General features: G+C 42.0%; 1 non-coding gene across 1 annotated transcript; it reads right to left on the bottom strand.

Annotated features, from left to right (window-relative positions):
- Positions 1-448: 448 nt before the first annotated feature.
- On the bottom strand, positions 449-519 carry TRNAG-CCC (transfer RNA glycine (anticodon CCC)). The gene has a single exon. It is a non-coding gene; the product is annotated as a tRNA-Gly (tRNA).
- Positions 520-16,887: the final 16,368 nt, after the last annotated feature.

Here is a 16,887-nt window from a genome sequence, read left to right as displayed (position 1 = left end):
GTTGTATGTGCACCTTATTCATTGTGCTAATTGTATGTTTTGTTGTTTAGATGATTTTATTATGGTTGCATGTTTTGAACTTAGTTAACACTTTACAATGAGTTTAATGCTTGATTTTTATTATTGCTAAAGTTTGATTATTTTCGATGTGGGTTCATCACGCTCATCAAGTTTTTTAGTCCAAATAGCAAAACTGAAAACAGCATCCAAAACCGAATCGAACCCGAAAACCGAAAAAACTAAAATCGAACGGTGTTGATAAATCAAAACACTGAAATTCGGTTTTCAATTTGGTTTTGGCTCAAATTGTAATTAAATGTTATTCATCACAAGCCACAAGTTATACAGTCTAGTGAACAGCCCGCAACCCCAGCTAGCCCATAAGCTTATTTGAATGGTCGGACTCAGACTACAGAATATGTAAAAAAAATTAATAACAATGAAATGTTGCGCATCCAGGGAATCGAACCCCGGTCAGTACCGTGGGAGGGTACTATGATACCACTACACTAGATGCGCCTTGTTGTCATCCAGCAGGTTCGTAACTAAATATACAATTAAAACATAGAACAAAAGCAACTCCAAAATCTTCTTTTCAAAAGATGCTTTTGCTTTTCAAAAAGCAAATAAGCAAAAAAATCAATTTTAAAAACTCCCCCAAACACACTGTTGCTTGGTCTATAACGACTTTTGCCATCACCCTTGTTATGTAATCCATGTTACTTGATACAGATTTGTTGATGCTATTCTGTCGAGAATCGATTTGATGATGCTAGACGAAAAAGAAAAAGAAAAAGAAAAAGAATGGAATATATAATCATAAAATTCAGTTTTCATAAAACATGCACACATGGTTGGATGGAAGCAGAAAATTCATTTTAATTAAAGAAAAAAATATATTATAATAGTTCTAATATGCATTTTAAAAATGTAGATTTAGAATAAGTAACTGCATAGATAAATGGCTATTAGATAACAACACAAAACCGAACAAAATAAACATATGGTTATAATTAAGTTGAAATCATAAATATATGATAAATAACTTAATTTTACAAAATATAAAGATAATAAAAATATATAACATAAATAACATAGGACATATATCACCATTGTATAGTTGTTTCTCACTTTCTCTCCTTGATTGCAATATGATAACAACCTCACGACCAGTTTGTTCACTTACCATTTGAAAGCAACCACTCCAACATAATTTCTACTGTCATAGAATACAACTAGTCATCGCATGCTTGTCCTTGTACCAAGATTCAGTAATCTTCTTCTGGCGGCTAAATCTCTCTCTTCCTTTCGTGTTGCCAGCTTCAGTTATGTTAAATTTGGCAACTGAACGAGTTAATGACCCACACCTACCTATTAATCTATATAATAAAATTATATCTATATTAAACAAAATTCATTTTATTTAAAAGGGAAGAGTAAATGTGTTTATTTTTCTTCTTGAAAATTTAAAACTAAAAGGGATATATTACAAAGTAGGTTTTATAAACTATATTTTAATCTAACCGAAACAGTATTGGAGGGGACTAGAGGTGGGGGGGGGGGGGGGGGAACGGTTAACCGAACTGGATTGAAACCGTTTATGTAAAAACTAGTTTGAAACCAATTGAAATCGCAGGTTTAGAACCGGTTTGTAACTTTCTCTACCGACATTGGTTTCAAACCGGTTAACCGAACCAAAACCGGATAAAACTAATCGTGTATAGTTAGAACTATGTGAATGAAGCTCACGGGAATGAGGTATGATTAAGATAGATAATCATAAGGGTCGAACATATATTGGATTATCGCATATAGCCAAGCATGTGGTTTTGCCTTTTTCTTCATTTTCATATAGCATGGAGTAACCGGTGTGGTGTGCCATTAGACACATCAAAGTGTTACAAGAATAAAACAAGACACAATTTAGTGACCTAAAGAAAAAGTGGCTTAATTTTCCCTAAAGGCCTACGGGAATAGTATGTTCATTACTGAAGAGGTAGGTCCCAGCAGAGCCCAGTTGGACCCGCAAGACTCACCTCAAAGAGGGACGTCTGCGCAGTTGAACCCGCAAGACTCACCTTCAACAGGGACGTCTGCGCAAAGGCTAAACTCGCAAGACTCACCTTGAAGAGAGACGTCTGCGCAGAAACCAACTGGATCCGCAGGACCCACCATGCTCAGAGACGTGACGTCCTTACGCGCAGTACGCAAGCTGTTCCCTCAGGAAAAGCCTCCCAATGGTCGACGTACTCCGCCTGTTCCCGCAGCAACGGATACTAGCCATCAGGGAAGGCTACCCGCGCAGCATGGCTACACGCACAAGACACTTAACTCTTAAATAATTCAGTAATGTCACCTGAAGAATGAGTGAGCAAGCCGGGAATACTCCCGCACAAAGCCGGGAAAACTCCCGCCCAAATGAGCCAGTCCGTACGCTACTGGAGGATCTTTTGTACTGTACCTGACGAGGTATGGACAAAAGATCTGACCAAAGCTGCGACAGCTCACTGACAACAGTACAACGAGCAGCATGCTCTATTACTTAATGTCACTATCAGCCGCTGCCTACTCACCAACCTGTCGTAGCACGTGCATAGCCTGCAGTTGGTGAAAAAGGAATAGTACACAGCCGGCCTGGTCACTATCAGCCGCTGCCTACCCACCAACCACCAGCATGGCATGTGCGTAGCCCACAGTTGGCAGAACAGGAATACTATTCAGCCGGCTGTACCTTCTTGGAAACCTACATTCGGCTATAAATACTTAAACACCTTGGAATGGTATGATTATCTGATATCTCATTATCTTATCTTCTCTAGCAATCTCTTAATATACACTTATATTCAAGAGCAATCTAGTCTGATTCTCACGCCGGAGGGTGGTCACAAGGAGGTACCCCCCCTTCTCAGTGACGAGCTCATGGTGTCTGTTTTGCAGGTCATCAGAAGAACCATCTTTGCCGGACCTAACCCCTCGTGGGAAACATCTATTTAACCCCCAGATTATCCGTAATCTGCCCGGGGTCAATTAGTGTTTCTTCATTGGCGCCATCCGTGCATAAAAGCTAGAACTAATTTTCAGTTTTTTCAAACTTCTGGAAAGATGGTTAAGGTTACTCTGTTGCCAAAGCCAGCGAGTGACCAAGAAATCCCGGTAATCACAACCCCAGCTACTGGGAGGAACACCGGTGATCACACAAATTTTACGAACACTACCCCGGTTACTCAAGCCGAAGCAAGTGCAGTAAATTTTACGAACACTACCCCGGCTACCCAAGCCGGGGCAAGTGCAGTAAACAATCATCCCCTGGGATTCATTAATACCCAGGTGGAAAGACAACAGACGAGGCCCCCCCGCCAAACACTTGAACAAGTTAAAGCGTGGGCCGAAGCACGTCAGAAGGAATTCCAAGCTGAGTTGGATGAACGCTTACGTTCACTCCAACAGGCTGACGAATTCGGAAGCACTCGACAACAGCTCAACATGAGCAATGAGTGCGAGTACTTGGACGATGATTCGGAGGAATCCGACACCGATGTAAACCCTCGCCATAGGGCGAAAGGGAAGCGTAAGGAAACGGACTTCCAACCAAGAAGGAATTTTGGAGAAACCTTCAAACCAAAAAACGCGGGTGGAAACCCACATGACTTCTCTAAAACCTTCAGACCAACCGCTGCAAATGCGGGAACCTCCAAGTTTGCAAGGGACATTGCGGAAGTAATCGCCCCAAGAAGTGCCAAACAGATGTCCAACATCGGCAATTATGATGGTATATCCGACCCAGACGATCATTTGAACAGATTCATAGCGGGGGCAACCGTCAGCAACTGGACGGAACCCACGTGGTGTTATATGTTCCAGATGACGCTGGTTGGAGCAGCCAGAGCGTGGTTCGACCGTCTACCGGTCCACCACATCTACGATTGGGCAGACTTCCAACAAAAGTTCAGCCAACACTTCAGTCAACAAAGAAAGTACACTGAAGAGCAATGGACAAACCTCAACTACATCCGAGAGGAAGATGAATCTTTGCAAGAATTCATCACTCGCTTCAATTCAAAGAAGCTGAGTCTGGGCAGTATTAGCGAAGATCTTGTTCGCGCTGCTTTCATTCAGGGCGCGAAAGACCCAGAGCTCATCCGCACCTTAACGGGTAAAGATGGCATGCCATCCACATGGGATGCCATCATGACAGCAGCTAAACGCTTCGCGGAAACGGAAAAGCAACTGGGTAGAGATCTTCCCCAGAGCACAAACCTCTACACCCAGAAAACAAGAGAAAACAATGTCCTTACCACCCGACTAAACAAAAAGAGGAAGCTAGGTATTTGGCAGTCAAGGGTAAACTTTGACACCTCATCCGGCTCGCACCCTCGGTTAGGCAGAAAGGATAACATGCGGTCGTCGAACCGGAACTCCAGATGGACGCCACTCACCAAAAGCGTCACCGAAATATTTGACACCGAGAGGCTCCCATGGCCAAAGGCTCCAATAATCCGAAAGCGTCACAACGCTGATCAGAGCAAATTCTGTGACTTCCACAGGACAAAAGGCCACACCACCGACGAATGCATAGACTTGAAGGACATCATCGAGACATTCGTCAGAGATGGAGAACTCGCACACCTCGTGGCGTAAAGGATGCTGAGCAGGCCAACGCGTGTAGAACCCCAATTGGGAAAAACACGAAACTGCAGCTTCAATGTTGGAGACTACATACTGCGTAAACAACGAGATTCCGAACCAAGTGCATATCGGCTCGATGGCACTCCCATCCAAACAACATTGGAAGGGAGCTCAATTACACAGTCTGCATGTAGATCAATTCCAAACTTGTAAAAGAAAAGGCCCAAAGCCACTTCTAATGGAAATGATTCTCCTTATCACATTGATGCTGATGATCTTACATTTATACTTATAAACCTCCCACACTGATATGCCGGTCTTCACCGCATACATAGTGGGGAACTAAGTCGTTGCATGTGGAAGGCGTCAAAACCCGCATAAACACAAAAAACGGCAAACCTTCACGCAGGTCAGTCATAGGTAAAGTTTGGTCATCCCACTAAATGAAAGTGCCGGTCCTACCCGCACAATCTTCATAGAGGAAACTGAACGTTAACCTATTGACAACCGCGCGTCGAACGGTTAACTTATTCAAAACACTGATGCCGGTATTCACCGCATAAGTGAAGAAGTCGTTGCGTGTGGAAGGCGGCAAAACCCGCATAAACACAAAAAACGGCCAACCTTCACGCAGGTCAGTTATAAGTAAAGTTGGGTCATCCCACTAAATGAAAGTGCCGGTCCTACCCGCACAAATCATGATAGAGGAAACCGAACTAACCTATTGACAACCGCGCGTCGAACGGTTAATTTTATTCAAAACACTGATGCCGGTTTTCACCGCATAAATAAGTGTGAAGAACTCGTTGCGTGTGGACGGCGGCAAAACCCGCATAAACACAAAAAACGGCAAACCTTCACGCAGGTAAGTTATAGGTGAAGATCGGTCATCCCACTAAATGAAAGTGACGGTTCTACCCGCACAATCATGATAGAGGAAACTGAACACTAACCTATTGACAACCGCGCGTCGAACGGTTAACTTGTTCAAAACACTTGGAAATTTGCTAAGTTAAAGTATGCACGAGCGAATCATATATGGTTTATGCGGCAAAACAAGTGCCAAATTAAGCTATAATATGCATGAGCAAGTCATATAACGTCTATAAAGCAAGTCATCCAGTGAAAGTGGCGGTTCTACCCGCACAAAGATTTATGCATTCCACAAAAATTCAAGTATTACAAGAATGGCCGGGTATCTACCCGCCTACAAGAGTGTAAATCTATACAAAAACATAAACCTATCCTAACAGTGGGAAGGGATCTAAAGGTTCAAGCTTCAGGACCACTCCCTCCAAACCCACTTGTACCCGCACCATCAGTTGGCTGTGGCGGTTCAAGGAAGGTATTGAGAATGGTTAGCCCATCATCAGCAGCAGCAACTTCGTTCACCTTCTCCACCACCGGGTGCGGGAAGGCGGCATACTGGTTCACTGCTTGGTTATATACAGCTTCAGTATCCACATCATATAAAGGGAAGTTGGAAGGCGGGATGCCCTTCTCAACGAACCCTAGACCAAGCAGGAAGCTAGCCTTTTCCCCATCCTCATGAGAAGCGTTGAGGGCTGCGCTCATGGCATCGTCATATGATGTGTCCGTGAAGATTCGATGCACAACCTACAACAAGAAAAAATACCAATGATCAAAACCTTTTCTAAGTACAAAGGAAAGCGTAAAGACGTTATGAAGCTAAGCTTACCTGCGACAACGCTTCTCGTAGAAGCCATTCCTTGGTAACCAGAGCCTCCTTGAGGGCAGCTTGAGCTTGGTTACGGGCGTGTTCGGCTTCACTTTTGTTAAGGTTGGCAAGCAACACTTCCTTAGCAGCAGCTTCTTCAACGCCCTTTAGCTTACGCTCAGTATGGTCAAGCATACCCCTCTGGTCCAAGATCTCTTGAAGCTTCTTGGCGTCTTCCATGGCCAAGGCGTCATGAGCCTGCTGGAGCCTCTCTAGTTGGGCTTTGAGCTCCTCATTCTCGGCGCGCAGAGGCTCCGCAACAGCTTCAGCCTTGGTGGCCCTCTCGGTTGCGTTCCGCGCAGTTTCCTTAGCCAACCGAAGCTGTTCGTTAACAGCTTGGGTAGCCTTGGAACGGGCCTCGAGACGGGCCTGAACTTCAACCTCAAGGGCCTTGAAGGCCTTCTCCTTCTCCGCAGCAACGGCGGAGAGTCTCCGGTTCTCCTCCCGGATAGCCCGCGCCTGAGCTACTTCTTGGATACGAGCCGCCTTTAACTTGTCGTTTTCACGACAAAGCAGCTCGACGCGCGGCTGCATCCGGGCAAGGAGAATTCGAAGCTCGTTTGTCAGCCTACCCTCCTGGTAGCTCGACATAGCTTCCCCCAGCGCCCCACTTGGAGCGGCGTGGCGCGCCCACTCGACGCAGTCCACAGCCGTCCGAAGGGTTGTTCCTCGGCGGATGTTCCAACGTGGAACATACACTTCATTGGAATCCGACACTGTAAAAACAAGAAACAGTTAGAAAAAGATGAGATATATAAAAAAAAAAAAAAAAAAAAAAAAAGATAACAGGCCAAAATAACCCTACGCACCTGTAGGGTCGATGACAGGCCTGTAGCCGCCAAACCCATCACCCGAACCTAACGGATATCCATCCAAGAGGTCAGGCAGATGGGAAGGAGGCAGAGATTGGCTAGAAGCCCCAAACATACCTGCTGAAACGGCCGGGGGCGAGGTGGTCACCGGTGCCGGAGGCACGGTTGAAGCCGTCGTCGTAGAAACCAACGGAGGTGAACTCACAACCGTGGTCGCCGCTGCGGAAGAGCCCGCAGAAAAACTCACAGCCGGCTCAGTGAAGGAATCTGTGAATATGGCACTGACAGCCGGCGGAGACGACGTCACAGTTGGAACAGTTGCCTCAACCGAGTGAGCAACTGAACCAACACTTGAAGCAGGCGCAGTCGCCTGGGTTATCGCCTCGGGTAGGTTGACCAAACCTACCGTCATTGGTCCAGAGGTGCTTCTCCCCGCTCCACCCTGGAATGCGGTTGCATCCACGCCTGCATGAGAACATATTTAAATATAATGGCGGAAAGATATGAAGTTAAAGTTAAAGTTTATATTTACGAGTTCTCTTCAGCTTGAAGGTTCTGATAGGCGGGGACGAACCCGATGGAGCCGGCCTCTTCACGCCGCTCACCGTCATCATCCTAGGCGGCCCGGAGGTGACAGCTGTCTCAACCTCCGGAACAGTGGTCTCATCACCACCAGGGTTCCCCGCCACCTCTTCACTCTCGGTCTCTGACTCTGACCGATTCCCCTGATCGGCAGTGGAGGCAACCTTCGCCTTACCCTTCCCGCCAGCAGCCTTCTTCTTCCGCGTGAAGAAAGGACCATCTGCGGATTCCTCATCAGAAGATGACAAAATTAGAGGAATTCCAGCAGAGGTTTGAGCATTGACAGGGCGAGGGTTAAATAACTCCTTACCTGGCTGCGTGGCGCTCAGAATCGGGTGGCCCGGCGGGTAGACCTCCACAAACCGATCCGCCGTTTGCTCCAAGTTGGGCAACTCGTTCTCATCAAGAGCACGGGTACCCATCCGAGCGGGACCACCAGCTTCCCGCAGATGCAGGAGCGATTGTAGGTCGTTTCCCTCTGAAAACTAAAGAAAAACAGTTAGAAGAAAAACCCTAAATCAGCAAAGAAAACGAAGCATACCGTAAGGGACACGTATTTGAGGACGATGGGAATCTGTGGCGCCTCCGCCCCAGCATCCTTCCACACCCGGCTCATCCCGAGCATCACCATCCCGGACTCCGCAAAGTGGTAAACCGGAGACTGGACCCGGGAAATATTGGAGAACCATTCCGCCTCCTAGTAGTTGGAGGCGTGAAGGTTCGGGAGAGCTCTCCCGTTCTTGAACGTCATCGCTATGGGGACGACGCGAGCGGAGATATAGAAGAACTCCCGCTTCCAAGACCGAAGACTGCGCTCGGTAGCGCAGATCTTCAAACCCTTGATCCGAGTGACCAAGGTATACCACCCCTGGATGCACCTCCAGGAATAGAAGGTCATCAGGCGGTCGACATGGGGCTCCACGCCCAGAATGAGGCACACCCATTCAAAATGGCGAATCTTGGCGATCGCCATTGGGTGTACCTCCGTCAGATGTACACCGTGTCTCTCCAAAACACGGTACACAAACTTCGTCAATGGGAACCTGAGATTCCCATAAACGAAGAATGCGGCATACACCCCTATCTTGCCCTTGGGGGCATCGTACACCGTCTGATGAGGCTTAGGAAACTCAGGCTCGAAAGGCTCGAGCATGAACTTCCTAACAATGTACTGGTACAGGTCGACGGTAAGAGCACACTGGCACTCACCAGCAGTACTCTTATCGTCCTTATCAGAAGTAGACGATGGATTCTCGGCATACACGTCAGACTCCTCGGCGGTAGCCTCAAGATCATGAACGGAAGACATGTTTTGAATGTAAAGAAGAACGATTTCAGGAGAATGCTCGACAGAAAAGTTAGAGTATTCGCCGGAAATCGTTTAGAAGAAGAAGAGAGGTGAAACTGTGAGTTGAGATGCAACCTCTCCTCCCTTTATATACTCATCGCAATGAATGCGATGAATTTAATGCGGAAGAGAGAGGAAAACGCTGGTGCAATGAAACTATGACACGTGGAAAAAGCAAGCTGGCAACAGCTGTTGACAGGACGCGTGCCGTAAACTTCGCGGCCACGCGCCCGAAAACTCGCACCCACGCGCCTGAAAAAGCGTCTGGAATGACCATATACTGTCACGTCGCCATAACTTCCTGCACGTCCTGACACTGTCAGAAGAAACCGTCGGACGACGTTTCAACAGTTTGGACTGTTCTTATCCTTTCACCAACTCTTCGAATTTCAAAAAGAGTCAAAAAGATTCAAAAGTAAGCGGGACTATACCCCTTACCTTGGCAACCAAGTAACTATAAGAACAGGTGCGAGTACAGTGTTAAGGCAAAACCCTTCACATACTTAGCACCTGCAGGGAATTGAAGCCAAGAATACCTCGGCAACCAAGTAACTATAAGACGGGTGCGGGTACAGTGTCGAGGCAAAATCCTTCACATACTTAGCACCCGCAGGGAATTGATGCCAGGAATACCTTGGAAGTAACTATAAGACGAGTGCGGGTACAGTGTCAAGGCGAAACCCTTCACATACCTAGCACTCCGCAGGGAATTGAAACCAAGAAGGATCTTCTGGGCCATGCTTGCGGAAACGAGAATAACATCCCCGCATAGCGGGAACGTCGAGAACTAGATTGTTTGAAGCTCCAAGATGGAATTGGTTGTTTAACATAATTGATCACTATGTTCAAAACTACGAAAACCTCATGGAGAATCTACACAAGTGGAACTCAACGCTCCTGACTTGCGAGGAGGTTACAGACCTACCCGCATCATACCCAAAGATCAAGCAGAAAAGTCGGGAATTTCTGCATGTGACATTAGGACTTCCGCGGAAAGAATCCCCATGGAAAACCTTAAAACTAAACCCTTTTCAAAACCCTTTGCTTAAGTCCAAAAGTTCACCTCACTTATTAACAATTCATGAGAAGAACATTGGACTGGGGGGACTTGAAGAGGTAGGTCCCAGCAGAGCCCAGTTGGACCCGCAAGACTCACCTCAAAGAGGGACGTCTGCGCAGTTGAACCCGCAAGACTCACCTTCAACAGGGACGTCTGCGCAAAGGCTAAACTCGCAAGACTCACCTTGAAGAGAGACGTCTGCGCAGAAACCAACTGGATCCGCAGGAACCACCATGCTTAGAGACGTGACGTCCTTACGCGCAGTACGCAAGCTGTTCCCGCAGGAAAAGCCTCCCAATGGTCGACGTACTCCGCCTGTTCCCGCAGCAACGGATACTAGCCATCAGGGAAGGCTACCCGCGCAGCATGGCTACACGCACAAGGCACTTAACTCTTAAATAATTTAGTAATGTCACCTGAAGAAGGAGTGAGCAAGCTGGGAATACTCCCGCACAAAGCCGGGAAAACTCCCGCCCAAATGAGCCATTTCGTACGCTACTGGAGGATCTTTTGTACTGTACCTGACGAGGTATGGACAAAAGATCTGACCAAAGCTGCGACAGCTCACTGACAACAGTACAACGAGCAGCATGCTCTATTACTTAATGTCACTATCAGCCGCTGCCTACTCACCAACCTGTCGTAGCACGTGCATAGCCTGCAGTTGGTGGAAAAGGAATAGTACACAGCCGGCCTGGTCACTATCAGCCGCTGCCCACCCACCAACCACCAGCATGGCATGTGCGTAGCCCACAGTTGGCAGAACAGGAATACTATTCAACCGGCTGTACCTTCTTGGAAACCTACCTTCGGCTATAAATACTCCAACACCTTGGAATGGTATGATTATCTGATATCTCATTATCTTATCTTCTCTAGCAATCTCTTAATATACACTTATATTCAAGAGCAATCTAGTCTGATTCTCACGCCGGAGGGTGGTCACAAGGAGGTACCCCCCCTTCTCAGTGACGAGCTCACGGTGTCTGTTTTGCAGGTCATCAGAAGAACCATCTTTGCCGGACCTAACCCCTCGTGGGAAACATCTATTTAACCCCCAGATTATCCGTAATCTGCCCGGGGTCAATTAGTGTTTCTTCAATTACACAAATATGTGACCTAAATAGTGGAGATTTAAACATGTGTATTTGGCGTTTATTTGCTAGTGAAAATGTTTTTTTCCCAAATAAAAAGAGATTTTATGAACGATATAAGTTAATAAAGGTGTGTTTCTTAAAGGAAATAAGGGCCTTTGATAAGAGGATATGAAACGACTATTATATATATATTAAAAGACAATAACTTGGGTTTTTATTAGAGGTGCACAAACCAGTTTAAAACTCAAAACCAGTTTGGGTTAAAACCGGTTCGGTTTGGTCAACAAAAGTCAAAATCGGTTTGTGATCGGTTCGGGTTGAAACCGGTTTCTTACCATGTTACGGTCTCGGTTCGGGTTTTGCCTAGTTTTTGCCTCGGTTCAATTAAACGGTTTGAAACCAATTTTGATGGAGAAAATCACAAACCGGTTCCGAACCTGCTGTTTTAATCGGTTCCAAACCGGTTTCTACATAATTGGTTTCAAACTGGTTCGGTTTCGGTTAAAGTTTCAGTCGGTCCGGTTAACTGGTTTATTTGCCCACCTCTAGTTATTATGTGCTTGTGGAACTTAAGCGATGTTATGTTATAAAGGTTATGTGTATAGACTATAGATAGATGAGCATCGGGAAAGCGATATCTATAAAATAAATTAGGTTGAAGAGTTATAAAAATTCAGAAAGGTTTAAGAAGTTATGGAATAGTTTTAAAGATTTTTGTTGTGTAAGTGATGTGTAAAACCAACTAAAGTCACATGCCCTGATTTTGAGGTTTTAGTGTGATTTTATTTCGGTTATACATTATTACTAACTAGGAATTTACCCGGCGTGTTGCGTCGGGCAGGTCGGTAAAATCTGGGTGGTGATAAAACTCAAGCGTTGTCAGTCTCGAGCGTTGAGATGATAAGTCGACATGAATTCAATCGGCTTCTTACGATACCAGAACAAAAACGACAGTTGGTCGGTTTTCGTTACGGTGGTACTGGAACTAAAACAAAAGGCACTGACTTTACACGAATTTGGTTAGTTTCTTTCTCGTTCGTTACGGTACCGGAACTAAAACAAAACATAAAAAAGAAAATTGGCATACGGTCGGTTTTCATTATGGTACCGGAACTAAAACAAAAAAACCAAATGGCATCAAAGCCCTAGCATTGTCAGTCCCAGACGTTGATGCAGTGAGTTTACACGAATTCAGTCTGTTTCTGTTACGTAAAGAAAAATTGACGCAGGCGGTTCTCGTTACATTTTCTATGTTACCAATACTAAAATAGACAATCAAAATGGTACGGACAAGTTTGGTGCCGCACTTGGTTAGCGGCACCAAACTTCTCATTTATATATATATATATAATGATTAATCTTTTTGCTAAACAGATTCCAAAGAAACAAAATTAGAAACTTGAATTTAGGGGGGACAAACTTGGAACCGCATTATATAAATGGGCTATTTTGAGAATTTTCCTTTTTAATTATGTATAACATGTAAGGTTCCAAAAACATGTATTTATTAACTTCGTTTCTTTTTAAAATTTATCTACTAGTTCTATGATAAATCACATAATTCTATGAAAGACTGTATTATTCGTCAAATATATAATTATTAATTACACAACAATAACTATTTCACTAATATTATAAGATTAACCATTGCGGGTACACAATGAAACCGGTTTGGTTGAAACTGGTCCAAATCTAATCTGATTCTGTAGCATTCATCAGAGATACCATTATAAATTACATAATAACTATTTCACTAATATTATAAGATTAACCATTACAAATACACCTCGAAACCAGTTTAGGTGAAATTGGTTCAAATCCAATATGAGTCGCTGATTAACGAATTAAGCCAATACCGATTGCCACACACGAGTTTTGTTGATTATATAACAATAATAAATGAAGATTAACGTTAATTGAATGCCAATGAGAATACATTCCATTCACAGTTTAATAAATTTAAGTGCATTCACATTATTATTATATTACACATGTTAAAGTAAATACTCATAGATTCACCTGGGAAAATGAAATAGGGCATGCACGGTACATTTGCATCTAAATATATAGTTGTATATGATACCCGATTCATAAATGACATGTCTATACGATTTTATGAGATCTAACACATATTCATATTATTATGTAATATACAAATTTCAATGTACTCAACACTAGCTAACATATTGATATAATACATAACGTACATATGAAATCTAACACGTCAATGTGGTCATATGCTAATATACATTTACTAAACGAATTCAATATGACCTTTAGCTTTTTATTCAGCCATCTTTTAAAAATTAGTTTTGAAACAATATATCAATTTGAGAGTACTATAACATATTTGTCACTATCATAATTAAACAAAAATGATTGTTGTATACACATGAAGCCAGCATGTAAGTTTAATTAAATAAAACGTGGGAAATCAAATATCATTGATGAAGTGCCAAACAATAACAAATAACTAAAACAAAACAAGCATTCGGTATTTATAACCTAAAACAAAACATGCATCTAGTATTTGAAAACCCGACAACTATTGAAAACCCAACAACTAAGAACATTCTTAGCCATCTCCGTTTCTCATACCTATAATTATTTTAAAACATTACATTTCTGTTTTTTGTTTAATAATTAAATAATAATACTTTTTTATATCTTTATCATCTTTTATATCTTATTCAGTTACAAACACTATCAACAAATATTAATAAATAAATGAAGGCAAACATAGTTTTTCCAAAATTATCAATCAATCAATCAAACCCAGTGAAGTCCCACCAACAGCAAAGCTATAAGTAGGGTCTGGGGAGGGTGGGATGTAGGCACACCGTACCTCTATCCAAAGGGATAAAGAGGTGGCTTTCAGAGAGACCCTCAGCTCTAAAGTGTATATATATAAAGCAATACAAAGGAAATCAAAGTTCAACAGTAATATAAAATACTAATAATAATTATAATAGTAATAATAATAATACTATATATATGTAAAGAGAATATCATTCTGGTGTGTGACCAAAATAAGGAAAATAGAAGCCCTAAGGTATTTATTTCTTCCTAAAAATCCTTAACTTTAATTCTACTTCTCCAAGAATTCCTATCCTCAACCATGTCCTCGGAGAGGTTTAGGTCTATCAAATCATGCTTAATCCTCTCGTCCCAAGTCAATTTAGGTCGTCCTCTACCCCTCCTCCCTTCTATAGTAATGCTTTCTACGGATCTAACAGGATTCGTCGTCCGTCTTCTTTTCAAATGTCCAAACCATCTCAATCTCCACTCTCTTATCTTGTACAAAAATAAAAAAATGTTACAATTTCTCTCTTCTCCACTCACAATCACTTTCAACCCTATTCTATAATAGGCAAATCTCCACTCACAATCACTCGAAACCCTATTCTATAATATGCAAATCCCCTCCCTATTTTCTTTCTTCTTCACTCACAATCACTTTCAACTTACTTTTAAAGAATGGCCTAAGAATAGTCTAACATACAGCTTTCCTCCCTACAGATTTCCTTCCTAAAGGTTGAAAACGAACACACACAATTGAATAAAAACTAACACATCCAATAGTCTAACAAACACCAACATTAAAAACTAACACACCCAATAGTGTTTCCAACTTTCCAACATCAACTTTGAAACAATATATTACATTAGAAACACAAATTGTAATTTTTTAATATATTACACCAACATCATATTTTTCTCATCAAACACAAGTTTGAAATCAACCTTTTTTTAAACTTTTTAAACAAAATCACCTTTGCAAGTGAATATACACGCTTCATGGTCAATCAACTTGTTTAACTTCTATACAAATTTCTTCTCAAATTCTTTAACCCAAATGTTGCCCAAGGATTATCAAATTTTGATTTATTTGCTCACAATATTTTGAATTATCCATTAGATGTCTAACCATCACCTCCCCAATGTAACACACCATGCCTAAAATAGAAGCTTCAATAGCATTTTCAGGAACGTCTTACTGTGTTTTTCGTCTTTCTGTATTCGATGTCAACGAACACAAGGATATAATTGATGTTGGTAACTTATCCAACATTCGATACGAGCTACACAAGATTAATCAAAAATGCCTTCGAAAATCTTCAGTCATACAAAGATAATGTTGTGTTTATCAACCAATATAGGAAGAATGACCGGATTGGCGGCACTTATGAAGTCATCAATAAACTCAGCAAGGATCTTCAAGAAGCCAAAGAACAACTCAAACTGATAGAAATGTTGCCAAGGGTTTTCAAATTTTGATTTATTTGCTCACAATCTTTTTAATTGTCCATTAGATGTCTAACCATCACCTTCTTACTGTGTTTTTCGTCTTTCTGTATTCGATGTCAACAAACACAAGGATATAATCGATGTTGGAAACTTATCCAACATTTGATACGAGTTACATAAGATTAATCAAAATTGCCCCGGAAATCTTCAGTCATACAAAGATAATGTCGTGTTTATCAACCAATATAGGAAGAATGACCGGATCGACGACACTTATGAATTCATCAATAAACTCAGCAAGGGTCTTCAAGAAGCCAAAGAACAACTCAAACTGATAGAATAGGAAGTACATGGCAAGAGAAGAGATGAACACCTTGTAAGAGATTCACCATTTATATCTTAATCCAAAAGGGATTTTAGGATCGATTAAGGTTGAGGTTATTTCATAAATCAAGTTAGAAGATAAACCTAGCTTTATGAAAATAGTGAACGCACATTTACCAATATATTCAAGTTGGTAAAGAAGTTTTCTTGATAGAAAAAACACCGAAGCTACAAAAAGAACATGCCGAGACGTTTATGTCACACCCCGCTAAAGAAGAAATGTAGGGGTACGACTTTCACGGATAATCATAGCTAATTGCTAACGCAATGGTTTTACATGTGATGCAATGCTTGTAAATGTCCACGATTTTCTTCATGGTTTTAAAACCCTGAAAAACATAGTTAAAAAGTCATTATAATATTGATGAGTTCGCAAGTTTTTTTAATGACATGATTATTCCAGTAGATTTGCAAATGTTGTGTTTCGATGTTTAAAATGTATAAAGCAAGTAATGGTTTCTCAAAATAATGTTTTCATGAATAAAACGTTTACCAAATCATGTTGTATTCATGATCAAAACGCACTTCAAAACTTATTTATGTCTTAATTACTGAAACGTGCATTAAAACTTATTTATGAAGTTGAAAAGTTTGTTTGTTACATGTATGTTTTATCGATTAAAACATTGTCCAAAAAGTTTACGTTTATTAATTTAAAAGCATTTTTAAATGTGTGAATGTATGAGATGTAATACAATATATACGATAACTTATATAAGATTGATAGTCCTCTGTAGACTAAATACTAATACGAATTAATATATGACAATGAGCTTATAATAAAGCCTAATTCATATGATTTCATTGCCTGTACCATCCCACATTAACTGTATTAGATTATATGCACCCATTAACACGTCAATTAGAGCAGCTAACCAGGAGTGAGGGATCATTCTCGATAATACTACCCACATATTCCTCGGTTTAACCAATAGTTGATGATAATAGAATGAATTGACCCAAAGATCTTATAAGAGCCTCGTGTAACTCAT

Source organism: Bidens hawaiensis, unplaced genomic scaffold (assembly GCF_021521415.1).
Source record: "Bidens hawaiensis isolate Kalapana, Puna unplaced genomic scaffold, B.hawaiensis_p1.1 tig00049821_1, whole genome shotgun sequence".
In the NCBI taxonomy this organism is placed as follows: Eukaryota; Viridiplantae; Streptophyta; class Magnoliopsida; order Asterales; family Asteraceae; genus Bidens; species Bidens hawaiensis.
The sequence above is the reverse complement of the archived record's forward strand: the minus strand, read 5'-3'. Positions and strand labels throughout refer to the sequence as shown.